General features: G+C 40.3%; 1 long non-coding RNA gene across 1 annotated transcript; it reads right to left on the minus strand.

Moving 5' to 3' along the window:
* Positions 1–13418: 13418 nt before the first annotated feature.
* On the minus strand, positions 13419–14085 carry LOC116014865. Its single transcript, XR_004097500.1, has 2 exons — positions 14018–14085; positions 13419–13853 (listed from the first exon to the last, which is right to left on the minus strand). It is a non-coding gene; the product is annotated as an uncharacterized LOC116014865 (long non-coding RNA).
* Between the last annotated feature and the right edge of the window lie 660 nt (positions 14086–14745).

A 14745-nucleotide genomic window follows, 5' to 3' on the forward strand; every position in this document is an offset into this window, starting at 1 on the left:
TTTTTTTTTTTTATAAACCCTATTTTGCCCTTTTCTTTTNTTTTTTTTTTTTTTTTTTTATAAACCCTATTTTGCCCTTTTCTTTTCATCTCTTTTTTGTTTTTATTAATCCCTCTATTCACAAAAATCTGTAATGTAATGGTCTTAAAGCATCCTTATCAATGGAGTTTTTTCACGGTTTTTGAGAAAGTTTTTGTAAGTGTGAGTAGGATAGAGAAAATAGGAAAGGATGAAAAAAAGACAAATTTGATTTAAAAATAAATAAATAAAAAATCAGGGCCCCGCGCCCGTGGGCGTTGCTGTGCGCAATACGCGCACAGCAGGGATGCAGATCAGATTTAGGATACTGTTCTAAAAACATAAGTTTGCAGATGATCCAACTTCCTTCTATCTCCTTCTTCTCTCCCTTCCATGCCATCTTCCACTATTTCAATAACTCCTTAATATCCATTGATAGGAATGCTCTTATTGAATCAGCCCACTACAAACTAGGTTACAATCCAGTTGTTATGTGGGTCCAAAACGGCACTGTTTTGTGAGCTGAGGATAACGGTGCCATTAGTGGCATCATTTTCCTCAGCCAATCAATTTTTTTAAAAAATAAGGCGCATTCACTGTTACAAAAATCCTTCGCCTAGGCGCCCTTAGACTGAGGCGAATTGCTCTCTAGGCGTCCGCCTAGCGCCTAGGCTGAGTTGGCGGCCAACTCAGCCGAGTTAACTCGCCCAACTCGGCATAGTTAGCATATAGCTATGTATTTGTGAACATAGAGTTCCGTATTTGTGAACCTAGAGCTCTTTGATTTGTGAACTTAGAGCTCTTCGATTTGTGAACCTAGATGTCTATATTTGTGATTGTAGAGCTCTGTTATTGTGAACCTATAGCTCTGTATTTGTGAACCTAGATCTCTGTATTTGTGAATGTAGAGCTCTTTGATTGTGAACGTAGAATTCTATATTTTTGAACTTATAACATTGATGGAAATGTTATTCTTTTTGGAGAGCATGGTTGGATTTATTCGGCATTCCCCATCCCCCTCTACTTACAGATTATATTTTCATCAAATATAAAATTTTTGTTATCCTTGTTATTCTTGATGTTTTATTTTATTTCTAACATCTTCATTGGCAGAAATGGGGAGTTCGAATCCTACCATTCAAGAAATTGCATGGGTTAACAAGCAAGTGAAGAAAACAAGGGTTATCCTTAGTTCTCAGGCTGCTGAGTCATCAACACTAGAGCCACCACAACATACATCAACTAAAAATGAAGAACAACACTGCAGTGAACAGAACATAGAAATGAAAACCAAAAGAAGAAATGACAGGGCAACTGCTGGTCCAAACACAACTGGTAAAAGGAAAGCACCCGTTGAGCAAGCACAAGAAGAAGAATGAGGGCGACGGGATGCAAGGAAAGGAAAAAAGAAAGTTGCAAGGAGGAATCCACCGACTGAGCTAGGAACATGAAGAACATGGTGGGAGAGCAAAAAAATCATGGAATACAAGGATGAGCCCTAAACTCATGTTTGAGTTTGTCCGGTGCTTATATGAAGAGGAGCAGGCTGTTAAAGAAATTGGTATTGGAGGGATATTGCACATCAAAAAAAACAACAGTGAAAGACCTTTGATGAAGTACTTAATTGAAAACTTTGATGTGTATAGGTGTGCAGTTAAGTTGGGAGAAGATGAACTCCTCATTGAAGAGGATGATGTTGAGTGTACGTTGGAGATCCCCCGGGGGACCAAAGAGTTTAAAGGATGCCACTAAGTACGAAGATAAGCACAAAGACAGTGCTGCCAATGAGTACACCAACCTCATAAACTTATGGAGACAACGATGACGGCTTGATGCTGGATCCCCAATCACAACCACAATGCTTGACGAGATTGTCAAGAGAAGAGACCATGATGATATGTTTAAACGGGACTTTGTACTTTTTGTAGTCTCAGCCATGCTCCGTGGCCACCAGAACAGATGACGACTTTAATTTATTTATGATGCTACTTGAACTATGATCCATGATATAAATATTACATTTATGAATAAATGATTTCGCATTTATTAATTGTCATTTTCAGAATTTTTTTTTTGAAAGGATTTTCAAAAATATTTATACTATCCTTTTAAAGAATAATATTGTACATTGCATGTAACACAACTCAAATAATATAGTGAAACTTCGTGTTTGCCAAAATATGCATGCGTGCCGCATTATTTCGTGGAGTGATGTTACATTACCCCTTTTTAATATTCAATTTTTTTTAGTGGAGTTTTTACGTGCCACTATTTGATTATTATTTATAATATTTAATCAATAATTAAGTATTTTAAAACATTTTTTTTTTGATGTGGTCGGTTAATTTATTAATAATTAATAAATATAAATATTATCACATAAAGATGTGAATATTATGAAGTAAATTTAAGAGAGAAATAGTATTTATTTTTAACAAAATTTGTGTTGCCAATGATATTTGGTTGAGATATGAATATAACGCACTTGATCATGTCTCAATTCTCAAATAACCATTTGACACCCCCACCACCAAAAAAAACAAAAAACAAAAAACAAAACTATGAGGGGACCAAAACTAACAATTGAAGGATCAAAATTGGTCAACCTTAAAGTTGATGACCAAAAGTGATAGAATCACTACACTCGATAGGCCAAAAATCGTGTTAACTCTATAATATGCTTGAATATCAAACTTGAGGGCCCATTATTGCTCATGCTGCATAAACTAACGAAAGAAGTAAATCGTATAATGCGACTCTAAACCCAACCCTAAATATATTTTTTTTGAAACACTTTTAATTTTTTACAAAGATAGTATATGTTTTATACTTTCTCAATCCTTTTCCATCGAAAGAATCATTTCCTTCATTGGACCCAACCCCAAATATCAAATTGATAGTTTCAACAATTTTCATTCATATATTTGTCAAAATTTTGATGAAAGATATTTTAGATGAGCAGAAGGTGGCCCAAATGAGTCATAGTCTAATGGGCAATTAGGATGTCCACATTTGTTGGGCCCAAAATGGGAAATATTCTTCCAAAATTGCGACAATAAATGGTAAATGGAATCTTTAATACGTAGGTGTTGATAGAGATAGGATAACAGAAATTCCACTCCCAAATAATTTATAATATATAAAAATTTATCAAACATATCTTTTGTAAAAAATTATATGTTATTGTATATTTGTATGCGAGTTTTTATTTTAATTCTTGTTTATCATGTTTTATTTAGAGATTATTATTGCGATTAATATATTTATTAGATTTATGTAATTTAACATATCTACTAATTTTACTATTTTGAGTAAACAACAACAAAAAAATGAATTCAAGATGATTAAGATTAATTATCTTAAACTTTATGTCCAATTTTACATGATAGTAATATTATTGCTTGGGACGCTAAGTCCAAAATGATATTGGCCCAAAACAGCGGCCTAAATAATACAAGTTATAACCCAAATAATGTAGGTGTGGGGAATCAAACTTAGCTCTCATATAAGGGTTGAAGGTTAGGACCACAAACCACTAAACTAGTTAGGATTTAGTAAGCCAAGAGACATTTTTATGGGGAGGAAAGGGTACTTATTTATTGTATAGACGCCCCTCTAGATGCTCGACAAATGTACGGCATTGGCTTGCCTTCAATTTTGGTTGTACACGTGCCGATTACTTGAATGTCAACGATCTCCACACGGATAAATAGAGTGTCATGCATTTTTTTAACATAAGGTGCATTATAGCTTGATGGTTTAGAACTTGTAATGTTATGTTTAAGGTTATGGGTTTGATACCCTTTTGTAACACATCCTTTAAGGAAGCTCATTTCTCTCAATCCAATCTCTCAATCCAAAATGGATGCTCTAAGGAAGCATGGAGCAAAATGACTATAATACATTTTAACCTCATTTCTCTCGATCCAATCTTTTAAAATCAACCGAATTCACTCTAAAAAGTTTAAAATGACTCATTTGTCGAACTTTACCCTTCCTCTTGTGAAAAGTGAAAACATTTTAAACATTTTAGACATAATTTTATTAATTTTGACCACAAAAAATCAAAATATATTGATAGCAGTTAAATTGATACTTTAGAATTAAAAGTGAAAATGTCATAAAAATGATATTAATTGGTGTGTTTGAATATTGAAGACAAGTTTTAAAATCTTTTAAGAATGCAATTAATGAAGGAAGAAAAAAAATGGAAAGGTTGGTCCTAAGTAGGAGGAAAAGAACACAAAAATATAACACCGACACTTACTACTTTAAACACCACGCACGCCCAAACCTTTCTTTTTTCTTTCTTTTTGTTGTTTTCTTTTTATTATATATTCCCCTTTTAAAACGTTTGCTATATTATAATAATAGACAGACAGATATTTAAATAATTATTATTTTATTTTAATTTTACTAAATACTTATGTGATGTATTGTTATTAGTTGTGAATTCGACGACGGAGTAAATAAATTTATAATTTATAATATAATAATAAAAAAACATAGTACTTATATGCCGAAACATATGTATACGAAGTACATTAAAAGAATAATTTTGTAAGTTATAGTCAAATACCAAATTTTAAATATCATAAGTCAAATACATAGTACCAATTTCTAAAAGGGTCACACTTGTGTGAGACCGTCTCACGGATCCTTATTCGTGAGACGGGTCGGGTCGGGTCAAAGCACCATGCAAATGTCATACTTATATGTGCAAATCTCACACTTATATGTACACTTATATGTTCAAATATAACACTAATCAAAAATACAATTTTTGTTACTTATAAGAGAAAAAGTAATACATTTTTCATAATAAGTAATGTTGACAAGTGTCTCTCACTTATAAGGGCAAATATAATACTTTTGAGGAAAAATGTAATACTTTTAAATCGAAATGTAAAAGTATTGTATTTTCCCTTAAAAGTATTACATTTACCCTAATAAGTAACAAAAATTTTATTCCTGATTAGTATTACATTTGAGCATATAAGTATGGCATTTGTGCATATAAGTGTTACAGTTGCATCTTGACCCGACCCGACCTGACCTGACCCGTCTCATGGTGAGACGGTCTCACACAAGTTTTTGCCTTTCTAAAATTACAAGCACCTTGTGCTCAAATGGCATGTAGTGGCCTCCCTCAAATGAAAGGTCATGAGTTCGAGCCTCAGTGGAGGAGATATCGAAATTGACCCTGAGAAAAGTATAGATAAACAGACCCTACAATGTAATAGGGTCAGTTGTATTCAAAAAAAAAAGATTACAAGTCAAACAATACGTACTAATTCAAAGTTAAAGGAGCGTAATGTTACAATCAAATTACTAATTATACGTCGTAGAGTCTACATCATCAATACTTAGTGAAACGTGTAATAAAACTTTAACATTTTTTTGTCCGATTTATCAAAGATTCAGAATACTAACACAAAATATTTGTTTTAACAAGCATGTTGTCTGTTAATAAAGAAAAACAAAACACATGTAAGTTTCATAAGGAAAAAAAATTGAAAGTTGAAAAAGAAAGGAAACCGCCTTGATTTAATAGTATGTTGCACTCTTGCACGGGCGTTGTATTACCAATACTTTATTGTCTTATTTTGCTTTTATATATTATTTACAGGGAATCCTGCAACCACGCACTACTTAAATATGTATTTTAGGCAAAGCTCACAGCATGCATTGTAACTGTAGACGGTAAATAATTACATCAAGGTAAACTTATCTAAATTGCATATATTTAACTGGCTCAAACTGAGAATGTCAATAGCACCTAATAAATGTGCGATATGAGTGAAACTTGCCTTGTGACGCTAACCGACAAAGGGCCACAAGGAAGTAAACTACCTTAGATTGTCCATAGCTGGCCAGCTTAAAGTAAGTAAGTCAATAGGTCGCTCTCACAGTGAGTCAAACTTGAAACATTTTGGTTACCATGCCAATTGTCCGACCAACTTAGTAGGCGTTATACCTTCAGATTTTACAAATTTTTTGGAATATAAATATCGTGTATTATAAAGTTGCACTTTATGTTTTCTAAGTTATATTGACCTTATATATACTTGTAACAAGTATACAGTATAACTTTGTAAAGCGCGCATCATTATATTGTACGGAGTAACTTAAAACATTATAAAAATTCCTTTATATTACAGACCCTTGTCTTAAATTAAGGTGGCGTTTGGTTCGGGTTATCTAAGATAACAAGTGTTATCTTTAGCTGGTTATATGACATTTCTGTGTTTGGTTGAAGTTATCTAACATTCTCCTGAAATAAGATTTAATCTCCATATAAGCTTTTTCCTTGTTTTAAAGGAAATGTGATTCTCTTGATTTTCTTAGGTAATGTAAGATTACCTTGCTTTTTTTGTTTTTTTACATACTCTACTCTTCACTCTTAGGTAATGTAAGATTATCTTTTAATGAGCAATTATTTTTGTATTCTTACTGATTTTCATTCTGCCTAGTATAAGAATTGGTTCTTTTGAAGTGAAAGTTAATACAAATTTGAAGTGCATCACAATTAGGGATGGCAACGGGGCGGGCGGGGAGTACACTCCCCGTCCCCGTCCCCGAAACCCGACCCCATCCCCATACCCATCCCGACGGGGAATTGAAAATAGTCTCCATCCCCGTCCCCGCGTGGAATTAGGCGGGGATGGGAAATCCCCGTTCCCCGGTTAATTTTTAGTCAAAATTTTAAATTAGTGTAATTTTAATTTTAATTTATTTAATCTTTTTTCTTAAACTAGGGATTTCTTTATCCACAATAACTCATTCAACAATAATGGTTGAACCAAATGAACCCCAAGCAGAACACCTAAAGGAAAGTCCATAGCTCCTATATCATAATCTCATTGCATGACGATGTCATCTATGCTACCAACAATAACCGAATTGCAAATAACACACTACCAACAAAAAGGAAGAGAACAAATAGTAAAGATGAAGACAATGACAATGTTACTCAAAAGAGAATTAAGAACACTTAGAAAAATTCAAATTAAAAGTAGTATTTATTTAGACTATCATTTTTAGACCAAATATTTAGACTATCGATTTTACAAGGTTGCAAACATTTATTTTAGTAATAATTATAATAAATTTTCTATATTATCTTGGATTCATATACTTTGAGTTAAATATTTAAATAAAAAAATTCGACATTCAATTACCCATGTATAAACTTCTCCTATATAATTTTGCATTGATATACTTTTGAATATTTATTTAAATATAAACATTGGGCATTAACCCATTCGCGAAATGCGCGTATAAAACTAGTATTGTGACTAAAGGACAATAAATCGCATGGCAATTTTGTAGGTAATGCGAGAGGGACAAAACTAAATGTTTATTAAAGATATAATTCATAGAATAGCAATTATTACACCGAAAAATAAATAGCACCATAATAGTACGTAAGTTACATTCAAAATACCATTTTATTATTTGTTGAATTGTTGTAATTGTACGATTTATCTTTTGACTTACATGACATGATTGTTTCGTGTCTAATGTGACCAAACTAGCATATGCTTCATAGGTAGTCATGTTTTTCTCTAAACAAATTGTAAAATACAAAAATATGTAAACTCAAGATTTACGTAAATAAATATGTGCACACTATTTTTTACCAAACTTTAGAGACTTTAGAGGTTTAGACAAGGGTTAAGGTTGATCAAAGACACTACTTTAGGAATGTGGGTGCAAAACTTGATTCAGAAGTTGTTGTGAACGTCATTCGCCATTAAGGAATACATTAGTTTGAGATAAGAAGTAGCTAGCAATATTGCTATCGGATTGCAATAATATTTTATTTTAAAGAAAGATCACTAAAATCTCCCACATGTTTTGAGGAGGGAATATATGGATTGATCGTTTGACTAACTTAGCATAAACTTGTGATTGGAGAACAACTATTTTGAATCACTCCCTAGACGACCGCAAATTATATTGTGGATGATACAGTCTAATACAGAACAGAATATTTGTATTAATATATGGTAGAGTACAAGGTAGAATACTCTAGGTGTGACCGAGCTTCGTGACAGTGGGTCAGGGGTTCCCGGTCACTTTAGCTACTGTTCTAGGAGAAATAGCGAAAAAAGTCCCCCTTACTGTCTACATTAAACGCGCCTTTTATAGTGGATTCAGCCAGGCCTATCCCGGTCTGGTCGCATGCAGGACGCGTGGCGGACATGCACCGGTCACGCTATTGGTCCAATGAGCTTACGATAAGTGGATGTGAGACCCCTACTTCGAATCCTGCCAGGGTAGCTGCGGCAGCCCGGAGTGTGGAGTACCGGGCTCGGCAGACCGGGAATAGAATCTAAGGGTCCGGCTGAGTCCTTATTTAGAGCGAGAGATCGGGATACGGAGACCGGATTTTATCCCTATCATCTAGCCCCCCAGCCCGGTCTTTTACGATCACTGAGGAAAAAGTCCGGGCTATACGATCGGATCCGGGTTGCGCCATCCATAATTGACCAACAGAACAGGACAAGGAAAACGTCGTCAGCGGGTGTCATCAGCCCTAGTGTCCACGTGTCACGTTCGCACGAACCTCGGAACTTGGGCCTAGGCTAGGTCTATGCCGCGGGGAGCCGAACCGTCGGCCCTTTCTTTCTCCCTCTATAAAAGCGTGGTGCGTACGGTGTTTCCGGCTTTTACGAACGAGACAAACTCAGAGCCTCCCGAGCTACCTAAACTTCCCGATCTTAGCGTTGTCGACCTCAGCACGTTTTCGAATTTTCTTCGACAGGTAACTCCCTTTGCTTATACTCGTAGATACATTCGTTTTACGATTTCGGGTGATCTCGAGTCCCGGGCTGACCTTAGTAAGACACCTTCTTGTCCTTGCTAGGTACAGCCATGAGCGGATCGGATAGTCAAAACCTATCCCACCACAGCTACGGCGACTCGGTCGAAGTCGGATCGTTCACGGTCTCGACTTATGACTCTGACCTCAACGCCATAGACACTTACTCGGAACCCGAGGGCTCAGTCCGGGCTCATAACCAACCGAGGGCTGAGAATGACGAAGCAGACTCTCGGCCCGTTATGGAGCCTCTTTCCATGGAAGTAGGGCCCTCAAGTCGAGGGAAGCCTGCCCCCACGGCCTATGGTAGGGACTGGTTCGCCGGTCTACCGATCGATTCTACCCCTCCAGTGGCCGCCAGCAGGATCCGACTAGACAGCAGCGGCCTGCGGCGACACACTAGTCTTCTCACCCGTGGGGAGATCGAGGAAGTCTCGGCCCTGTTAACCGGAACTGTTAACTATGAGACCAAACAGTCATTAGGGAGCATCGTCGACCGAACGAACGGGGACTGGCTCGGGATGCACTTGGATTCCATCAAGGCCCCGTTGACCTTCCCGTTTCACCCCTTTTTGCTGGGTTTCATGAAATACTATGGCGTTTTGCCCGGGCAGATTGCCCCTAATGCCCACCGTACTCTCGCGTGCTTCCCGCAAATATGTAACCGCCACGGTCTCCCGGCGACTCTAGAGCTTTTCCGGTACCTCTTCTCGGTCCGGCCTCTATCCATGAAGCATGGGGGTGGCGTCCTATGCATACAGTCTCGTGAGCACTTCTGCAAAATCTTACACTTGCCCGAAAACAACAGAGGCTGGAAAGATCGGATCCTGTCGGTCCAATACCCGTGGCCGCTTCCCGTTGACAGAGATTGGCCAGAGTTCGCAACGGAACACAAACGACCTAGGAAAAGCCGGGCTCTAGATGACGCGGCCATAAAAATTTCCGCCGAGGAATACGAGTACGAGGTCTTCCGATCTCCCGAGGAATACCTGGAGGCAAACCTCGAGCCCCCCAGATACGATTTGCCCGAGAAGTACACGCCCAAGAGGGCGGTGGTGACGGTTGCCGTCAGACCTCCCCCTCCGGAGGCTGGGTCACAAGGTTTGTACGAATTACCGGTCCGAGGTCGGTTTTATGAAGGTCGGTATACTAAATCTGTTTTGCCTTCTTTCCTTTCAGGTGCCATGAGAAGCTTCCCGGTATCGGCTCGTCCGCCTGCGCCCGCCAAGAAGATCAGTCTAGGGGCCAAGAAGGTCGAGCCCTCGAAGCCTGCGGATCCTACCGGCGAGGCACCAGTACCCGTCGATCTACCTTTGGACGCGACCCACCCTGCCGATCTGAACAGCGAGCGGGATGCAGCCCGGGCTGCGAAGCGAGGGAAAGAGAAAGAAGTCCCCGAGGTCGAGGAGGTTGCGGTCGTGAAGCGCTTTCGTCGCGACGGGTCCGGGTCCACGACGCCTGTGATCGACGTGCTCATGAAGCACGGGGACGAATCCCCGGCCGCTCTGCTAACGAGGATCTGCGCCGCGGCTCCTCCTCCGGAAAAGACAAGCGGATGGTCGACCGCGCTAGTGGGAGAGCGCATCGCCCGCGACCTCATCCAGGTATCGCGAAGTGATTAATCGTGTTTTTGTTAGCGTCTACCGGTCTTCTCACCACCTTTCTCTTTCAGATGGCGCACTCGGTCACCGATCTGTATGCCCGGGCCAAGGACGGGAACGAGGTCCATCGTCGGGACGTGGCCCCGCTCAAGAGGTCCCTCGCTAAGAGGGAACAGCGGATTAAAGAGCTCGAGGGGAAACTGAAGACGGCCGAAGAGACCGGGCGGAGGATCCTAGAGCGGGCGGATTTCGGCGAGAATGTTTTAACGGATCCCGTCCTCCTGGCTAAGCATATCTGCCGAGGTCGAGAGACTGGGGAGGCCGTTCTTGCGGCCATCTCGCGTACGCCGGTCGGGGAGGACTTAATGTACGAGTTCGGGACATGGGCGTTCAACAGTGGTCGTCGAGCCATGCAGAACGACGTTCGAGCTGCCTTAGAAGTCTCAATCGACGACGACGACCTCCACAGGGTTTTGGCCGTGCTTCCCGAAGAGGTGCCCGACCCTGGTCTGCGCACAACGTCTTCGTAGCAGGTCGGCGGCCGGAGTATAAGGTCCTGGTACAGGTTTCCTGCTCTCAGTGAGTTCAACAACAGGTTGGTGGCAGTTACGTCATCCACGGGTTCTATTTCCGACATTTCCTTGTTCCATCGCTCGATAAAGACAGAGAGCGGCTCCCCGTCTAACTGCTTGGCGTTCTCCAAATGAGAGAAATGTTTCTTCACGGTCTTGGCCATGGCGAAGCGATCGACGAACTTCTGGGCCAGGTCTCGGAAATTCGAAATGGACCCTGGTTCCAGGGTGCGGAACCACTCTGCAGCTCTTCCGGTGAGCGTGGAGTAGAACGCCCGACACATGACGGCCTCAGATACCCCCATCATGAGCATGTTACCATAGTAGAGGTTGACATGCTGTTCGGGGTCCGACCTGCCAGCGTACTCTTTGTCCCCAGGAACGCGCAGGTCTATCGGATAAGGCTCGCTCATGAGCTCGTGTGTAAAGGGCGTTCGGAGCAGGTTGCTAGATCGGCCAGTGGGTCGGTCAGTTCCTTCCTCACGCTTCCATCTGTTGAACTCCGCTCGGACTTGATCGAGCATTCCACGCGAAAGACCAGACGGACGGGTTGGTTTACGGCGTCTATGGTTACGAGAATCCGAAGAACTTGCTTCGCTCGAATCAGTTTCGATCGCGGTTGGGACGTGTAATGGTCGATGCCCTCTCCCCATCGGCGGGTCGATTCGGTCCAGAACACTGACTCTCGGCGCCTCTTCCCGGGCTGGAGGTGGCCTGGAACTTGAGGCGCTCAAACGCGACAGAGCAGGTCGACGCGCTGATGTCGGTTCTTGCAATCTAGAGGAGATCGGTCGCCTCTCAGACTGCGCCCTCCTAGCGGGCGAGTGGGTGGCTGCAGCCTCGATCGTCGTAGTATCCGGATGAGGGGCCAGCGGCTGAGCGTGCGGCTGAGTGGTCGGCGCTGGCTGGAACGGGAAAGGAGGGGCATAAGGTGTCGGATAGAAACGAGGGGAAGTGGTCCACCAATGAGCGGTCGGATCAAGCGGGTATGGTGGGTACTGGTACGGTATTGGTCCGACCGGTATAGGGAATGCCTGGGGAGGGTGAATCATGTTGACAGGATCAGCCGCCGGCGGATATACGGTATTGCTCGGGTCGCCTCTAGAGCTAAGGCGGGAACGTAGATCGGAAGGTGCCTCCTGCTCTGGATCCGCAGCGGCAAAATAATCCATATATGGGTACATGATTGGAGATCGAAGTTGGGTAGAACGGAACTCGGCTTGTTACATCGGTCCCCACGGACGGCGCCAAAATGATACAGTCTAATACAGAACAGAATATTTGTATTAATATATGGTAGAGTACAAGGTAGAATACTCTAGGTGTGACCGAGCTTCGTGACAGTGGGTCAGGGGTTCCCGGTCACTTTAGCTACTGTTCTAGGAGAAATAGCCAAAAAAGTCCCCCTTACTGTCTACATTAAACGCGCCTTTTATAGTGGATTCAGCCAGGCCTATCCCGGTCTGGTCGCATGTAGGACGCGTGGCGGACATGCACCGGTCACGTTATTGGTCCAATGAGCTTACGATAAGTGGATGTGAGACCCCTACTTCGAATCCTGCCAGGGTAGCTGCGGCAGCCCGGAGTGTGGAGTACCGGGCTCGGCAGACCGGGAATAGAATCTAAGGGTCCGGCTGAGTCCTTATTTAGAGCGAGAGATCGGGATACGGAGACCGGATTTTATCCCTATCAGTGGACTATGATCATGGTTGATACTACAGTTGTGTTAAACGGATAGTGCAGTTGTGTTCAAAAGATATTGCAGTTGTGTTGAAAGGAAACTGCAGTTGCGCGGAACAGAGACCGTTCATTCGTTCAACAGAACTGCAATATCCTTTCAATACAACTGCAGTATCTGTTCAACACAACTGTAGTATCAGTTCAACACAATTGCAGTTCCAGACGGATGACACGACCTCTGTTCTGCGCAACTGCAGTTCTCTTTCAACACAACTATTGCAGTATCCATTCAACACAACTGCAGTATCAGTTCAACACAACTACAGTATCAGCCATGATCCATGGTCCATAATGCATTGTGGACCATGTTCCACGGTATACCCAATGCTGGACGACTTGAGGAATCTCATCCTTTTAAATGTTGTTGGCACTTCATCTCATGGGGTCAAGATTTAAATTGCACCCTTTATATGGTTTTTTGGTCGCACAAGAAATTACTATTCAAATCATATAAATAGTAACACATTAATAACCTATTATTTGAACTCATCAATTACATGTTTTTCGGTTTAAAGTATTTATTTATTTGTTTAATTAGAGTGTTTAATAGTATCATTAAATCAATTTAGGAGTTTATTTAAAGTTTTTTATTTGTTTAATTTTTATGGGGAAAATGTACAAATACGCTACGGGATTATTTGGGGCATAGCAATTAAGTCATCGAACGCAAAAAAGCTCTACAATCATCCACGAACCCGGCAAAAAACAGGAAATTACATTTTTAACAAGTTAACAACATGTTTTCACTAATTAGGATGTCACATGGTTATTTTATTATTATATATCGTAAGCATTTTGATCTTTTGACCAAAACCAAACCATATTTCTTCTCCTTTATTTGCGTAGCAGTTCTCTCCTTCGATAGAAACTCTACGCTAAACTCGGATTCTTCGAGTCTGCAACTTTCTCTCTTCATTCGAACATTCTTTACGGCTCATATTCGATTTTTTCTTGGCAACCCTATGGTAAATTGGTAAATTCTTTAGAAATTCATACCTCAGCAGTAGGGAATATAGCGAGCTTTCCACTACCTACCGTTCAACTTCTCCGGAGGGCTATTGTTTTCCAAAACCCACCATTTTTCTACTTTGGTGCCTGAACCCAGAAGAACAAGAATATAATTGAGTAACAAGAAAACTGTAAGTGTTTCCAAAAGTAGTGAAAGAGAAAATAGAGTTATCTGCGAACCTGTAAGTGTTCAAAAATAGCGCAAAGAATCACAAAAGAGAGAAAAAATAGTAAAATAGAGAAGAAATTACCAATTTAGTGAAGAGTTTTCAAGAGAAAATCGAAGCTGATGAGCCGGAGAGAGATGTTCGAATGAAGGCTTCAAACTTAGTGTAATCCAAGTAGGATAATAATAATAATAAAATATAAAATAAAGTAAACACGTGGCATCCTAATCCGCTGAAACCTGTTGTTAACATGCTAAAAATGTCAATTGCTCTTTTTTGTCAGGTTCGTGGATGATTGTAGAACTTATTTGAGTTCGATGGTTTAATTGTTATGCCCCAAATAGTCCAGTGACCTATATATTTGTACATTTCTTATTTATTTACGGAGTATATAATAGTATAATTTATTTAGTGCAAATTGAAAAATACTATATGTACTCTTATTTTCTATTCTCAACTTTTACTCCATACACAAAATCTTGATGTAAACGCTTGTATTGAACCCTAAAAATAGTAACTTATTAATACCCTATCACATCAAAAAATAAAATTTAGGAAGATTTGAAATTCTACGTAACATATCAGATTATTTAAAAGTTTTAAAATAAAAAAATATCACAAATTACCAGGACAACAAAAACCAAGGTGCACATTAAACTTGAGCTTATAGTACAACTTGTCTGCCAATATAGTACAGAGTATTATGATGACAGACGGCAGTGGATCTGCTTCGTTCATTCCGGAAATAAATCTCAGCCATCCATTTTTTTATTTTTATTTTTATTTTTTCCTGGCGCAAAGTTTCACAGCAG

The sequence above is a fragment of the Ipomoea triloba genome, chromosome 4, assembly GCF_003576645.1.
Source record: "Ipomoea triloba cultivar NCNSP0323 chromosome 4, ASM357664v1".
NCBI classification, from domain to species: domain Eukaryota; kingdom Viridiplantae; phylum Streptophyta; class Magnoliopsida; order Solanales; family Convolvulaceae; genus Ipomoea; species Ipomoea triloba.